The sequence below is a fragment of the Nanorana parkeri genome, unplaced genomic scaffold (genome assembly GCF_000935625.1).
Source record: "Nanorana parkeri isolate BGI_ZX_2015 unplaced genomic scaffold, ASM93562v1 scaffold443, whole genome shotgun sequence".
In the NCBI taxonomy this organism is placed as follows: Eukaryota; Metazoa; Chordata; class Amphibia; order Anura; family Dicroglossidae; genus Nanorana; species Nanorana parkeri.
The window spans coordinates 1,153,382-1,159,381 of NW_017306711.1; positions in this window are offsets into that span (position 1 = coordinate 1,153,382).

A 6,000-nucleotide genomic window follows, 5' to 3' on the forward strand; every position below is an offset into this window, starting at 1 on the left:
GAGTGCATGTACACTAAAAGTGACTATGAGATACAATCAAAAAAAAAGAAAGAAAACACAAGGCAGTTGTCAATGATACACAGTTCTTTTAGGTGTCATCCTGTCAGGGCCCATTTACACTGTTGAGGTCTAGTGCAGTGTGTTAACCCGTGTTTTGCTGCCTGTTAAAGTGCATTACATTAAGATATCCATTCAATTCAATGGGTACAATTATTTTTTCAATACAGTAAACCACAGCCCATCTGCGGCATGCTATATCGCAGGGGTGTTGGCAAAGTGCGACTGGGGTGACATTAAGAAATAAATAGCACCACACAAACACTCATAATGAGCATTACCGTGCATTGCTGTACCACATTGCAACAGTGTGAAGGGACCCTTAGGGTTTAGGACTGCTTTAACAACACTCTAAGCTGCAGTATATAGGTGTGAACTAGCCATGTTTGGAATTTCCAATTGAAATGTATTTTCATAGAGTTAAACCAGCAAAAGTGAATGGGGCCCTAAAGCACCTTGGTGGCTGGTAGCACCAGATAGTTTATCCCAAATAGTTTCACTGCCAGCCCTTTGCTGATGTACAAATGTTTCTTCATTCAATAAATGGGATGAGCAAAATGTTTTGTAACTAGCCTTTGACTTTTATACACATTTAATAATAAATATATAATAAAATATAATTGGTTGTTGTTTTTGGGTTTATAAATTATTTACTTTAAACTATATTGGATATTGTTTCATTATAATAATTATATCCAAAATTAGGTAACTGCTAGAATAAGAATCAGAAGGAGACTAAGAGAAGGGGAACCTGTCATTATAGAAATACTGTATAAGGCCTGTTGACAACCTTCTGAAAATGCCCTGCTGATCCTTTCACCTTAGTACATTCTGACCCCAATACTTTTTTCAGTGGTAAAGGGTCAAAACACCTGGATCTGAGGTTTTAGTTTTCAGCAGATACCAGGCAGTTTCCTGTTGTGTTGTACTTTCACATTCATACACAGCCTTTACCTTCTTGTCCATTGAGGGACAGAAACGTCTTTCACCTTTCTTTTTCTGTCTTTCACAAACAGGCCTCAATTATTCCTTTCATATCCTTTTGGAAAAAGCAAATGTTTTCTTCACATCTGATATTTTCTGTTTGTTAGGAAAATTTTTCAACTATCAACAGCTACTGGTATTTTCAGACCAGATACTTAAGTGCTGGATTTCTCTCCAGTCAGCCAACAAAACAGGTTTTCCCAATTCCTGCCTGTCTCTGTCTTTGTTTGCTCAACTTTGGGGTAACGCTGATTCTTACTGTGTCAAGTGGGGGGAACCCTCCTATTTATTGCTTAAAGGAGCTTATGTGCATGCTTTATGCAACAACTGATCATGTGTGCTATAGCCACCATTACTTTGTTTCATCTTTCCATGTCAGATGCGGAAACCCTCCTTGTATTGCTCTATTTGTGCGGCAGCTGAACACTGTGTTATGTGCTGCAGCCTCAGTTACTTTTTTTGCCTTTCCCTAGAATTTTTGTGGGCTTAACAATGTCACAGCCGGGAGAAGAGTTATTACATGCTTTACAGCTTTTTGTGTGTCCCTGGGCCTCCTTAGACACGCTTTGTCAGCACTGCATTCTGTAGCCACCAAGTAACTTGAGAGGACACTTCCATGGCCAGAGCCCTGATAAAGGCTTCCTCATTACCCCTGCAATGAACCTTGATCACGCTGTTCATTGTCCACTGGTGTTTATCCTGCCCAGGGGTCTGGTCCCCACCACTCTTTTTAGTGCTGTAAGTACATCTGGTGAGTTGGGGGATTACTGTTTGAGCCTTAACCCCTACCATTATTTTTGTTTGATTTTCCTTACTTTGAGAATCAGAAGGGGGGCTGCTCTGTGACTGTAAGCACACCTTTATGTCAGGACTTTGTGCAATTTGTAAAACTGAACCTTGTGTGAACAGGGTTTCCCTATGGAGGGATGCATGTCAAAGCTGGGGACCACCGTTGACCCATGGGTCACGAAAGTCCTCATACCCACTTCTCTGCTAAATCTGACAGACATGCTTGACCTCACTGATTCCGTTGAGGTCTCCTCTGCAGATCCGCTATCAGATATGGAATCTATGGCCTCTCTGCAAGAAGATTTTTTTTTTCTCACATATTTAAGTCTGCGGCTTTATTTGTAAAAAATTGTAAACACCCAACAAGCAATTTTTGTCTTAACAGAAGATCTTGTTGAAAAGTGGTTCTCCTATTGTAGACCAGCTGGTGTGAAACAGCCAATAAGCATTTGGAAGCCTTCCTTAAAACTCAGTGGCGGGTCCTGCCCTTCACCCAATCCTGGCTATGACTTTAGTTTGTCAAGCCATGGCTGACTGGTTAAAATGTCCTAAAAGAGATCTCTCCACCGCTGCAGTTGCTCCCTTGATTAGAGAATGCATGGAGCTCATGGCTGCAGCTTTAAATTTCAGCTGTGACGGTCTGCTGAAAGTTTAATCTTACCTCTCGCATCAGTCTCACGTCAGTGCACAAATGTAGGGCACTTTAGTTAAAGTGATTAAACTGCAGATCCTTTGTGTAAGAAGCATTTGATCCGCATGGCTTTTGAGGAATGATGTCTCTTTGGACCAGGTCTTGATAATATTACCAAGGATGCCTCTGGTGGTAAGAAACCTAAGGAACACTGTCTTGCAAAGTATTTACCGTATCTGTCTACAACTAGTCCCTTTTTATTTTTTAACTCCCTTGACCTTCACATTGAGACCTCTTAAGCTTGGCTCCCAGTCCACACGCTTGGTTCGTCACTCTAACACCCAAGACAAGCTTTCCTTGACATTAAGGTGTGCCCCAACTTTCAGAGTGTTTGGGTGTTTAACCTTTGCAGATGCTTGGACAGTTTGCATCTCAGTCACTTGATTGCAGGAGGTGGTATTCCAGTGGTATAAACTGGAATTCTGCTCCGTGTTCCCTTCTCGGTTTCTCACATCCAACCATCCTGTGTCACCACACAGATTAGCGGATCTCCAGCAAGCCCCATTGTGTCTTCTGGATCAAGGTATCAGAAATAACCACTGAAATTGATAACTAAGGTTAACCCAAAATATATTTCAAATGATAAAACCTAGTTAAGAGATCAAATCTAAAATATTACACCCGCTTGAATATATGAAAGCTTGGCTAACTAAAGGATGCATATTCAGATTCCTGGATACATCCGGCAGTGATTAGTCATCTATAATACCTAACTTTAAATCTTTTATGTAGATAGTGAAATAGATATAGGCAGTAAAGATAAAGCAGCACACTCACAACTCAATATCTTTTCCTGATAAAAAGAAAGATAAAAAGGTCACTAAGTCTTTAGCTGTTTTGTGTTGCTCCCTTGCTTTGTCAAAGTGCCCTAAATGGCTTGATGCAGAATGACGCTCCACAAAAATGGCAGCAGACATACGAGTTTAAAAAGCAGAGTTATGGTCTAACCATGGTCATACCATTGCCTGAAAAGAAAAATTCTCTGGCTCTGTGGAAAAGGCCTGGTTTGGATGGCATGACCCATGGACTTTACAAAACTTTCAAGAAAGCCCTTTCTCCTTACATGACTAAAATCTTTAACCTCTTGCCGTCCGCCCGTAGTAAAAAAACGGACGGACGGCACTGCAGCATCTGCGGGTTGCCGTCTCCAGACGGCAATTTTTTTCTGCTCGCGCGCGCCCCCTAGCGATCACAGGCAGCCAAGGGTTTCTGATCCTAGCAATGGAAGTTCATATAACTGTGCTGGGTAAAGATACAAAATCCTGTGGCAGTTATAGGCCGATTGCCTTAATGAATATTGATGTTTGTATATATTCCAAAATGATTGCCAACAGATTGAAAGCAATCATCCATAATATCTTTAATATAAAGCAGGTGGGTTTCACTGCAGACTAAGAGGCACCATAAAGACTATACAGTACAGTGGGGGAATTTATAAAAACTGGAGCAGACAAAATCTGAAGCAGATTTGCACTGCAACCAATCAGCTTCTCTGTCTCATTTTCAAATCTTACAAGCAAACTGAAGAGAGAAGCTGATTGGTTACCATGATTCTGTCTGCTCCAGTTTTGATCAATTCCCCCCAGTATGTTTTATTGCATATGCCCAAAAATGCTCTATTCATGCATGCCAAAAAGGAATTTGACAGGGTGGATAGGCACTTTCTAGATTCAGATTTACTTCATAAAAATTATTGACTATATTACAACCCCACCACCAAAATTTACACCAATGGGATTTTCTCAGATCCCACACATCTAACAAATGGGACTCAGCGGGGTTGCCCCATCTCCTCTTCTGTGCATTCTGGCAATAGAGCATTTAGAAATGGTCATATGTAACAATAATGACATCTGTAGTAGTATCATTAGAGGCCACCAGTTTACAGACTTACTGCTATATGCTACTTCTCTGACTATATCCATTGAAACTTTCAGCTTTCTCAGCAATTTTAAACCAGTTTTAAACTCTGACAAAACAGAGGTTTTAGACAAATGGGTACACCCTAAAACCCTCTCACAACTACAAGAGGCTTCATTACTACATCTTGCTTCATTACCCTTCTGATGGTAATGCGAGAGTTCTTACCACACTTGCAGAAGTTAACTATCGCTGTCTCCAAAGATCTATAATGTCTCCATTCCTATGATAAGCCTGCTTTTGCATGGCTGGGGGGTGTTAATATTGTCAAAATGGACATTTTATCTAAAATGTTAAACTTTTTCAAAAGTATCCTGGTAAAACCCTCATCATCTTTTGGGAAGGGCTCAGGGGCTAATTTAGTAACTGCTAGTTGCTTTATTTTTCTTTGGCAGTGTGAACTGAGCGGTTGGGTAACCTCTGCTTTGACACTAGCACTAGGGGAAACCCAGCACTCGATCATTGTGTCCTCATCTGTGGACTCTATATAACATTTTGGGAATGTTTGTGTTTCTTTGGACATAGAATTGCCTTGGGTTGTTCCTTGGTGTAACTGCATAATTGCCTAAAGTGCGACCTAGATAACAAATATTAAGTACACCACATCCTCAAACAAAACATAAACACTAACTTGCTTTCTAAAAAAGCAACCATCGATGGACTTTATAGGTGTTGAAAAGAAACATGTATGTACGTAAAAACAGATATACAAAAATATACAATCTTTATTTCATAACAATGAATATACAAATCATCGGTATAAAATCAAGTGTTAAAATGAATGCTCCAAACAATTTCCGAATACAACCTAGCACTAAGCACTGTCGTCCTATTGTTTGTATAGAAAATGCATCCAATGCATACGAGTCCAAAATCCAAGGGTAATCCTCCAGTCGCACAGATATCAATGTACAGTATGATGAAAGACCTGTATGGTGATATATAGATAAGTGATGTGTTTTGCAGATGTTTTGCTTCATTAGACTTTTTTAGTGCTGATTAGGCCTGTCAAACAAACAGAAAGAAGGATAATAAACATGTTACAACCAACTTCTTGAGTTAATATATTACATCCCATGATAATCATTTGCTTATACATACATACATACATACATACATACATACATACATAGTATCCTTAGGAACAAGATCTAACGTCTTAACATTACCACCTTCCCCCCACAGCCAGGTGCCATATATTATGCAGGGCAGGAGCAGCAGGGGATTCTAAGAGGCTCCCTGACAGTCTGCAAACAAACCCAACATAATATTACAGCCAACTACATATTAAGTTTAACAATCCAATTTTCCATATAAGCAAAAATCATTGATCTATAATGTGTACCATCTCCTATATCAGTGTGATAACACTACTAAGTACTATATAGAAAGGATCTAATAAACATCAAATAGTACCTACTAGGGATGTCCCGATGCCCCTTTTTCAGGCCCAAGTACAAGTACTTCCCCTCATGTACTTGCCGATACCAATTACCGATGCTTTTTTTTTTGTAGTGTTGAATCAGTTTTTATTAAGTTTCATAAAAGAAGATTCAGAC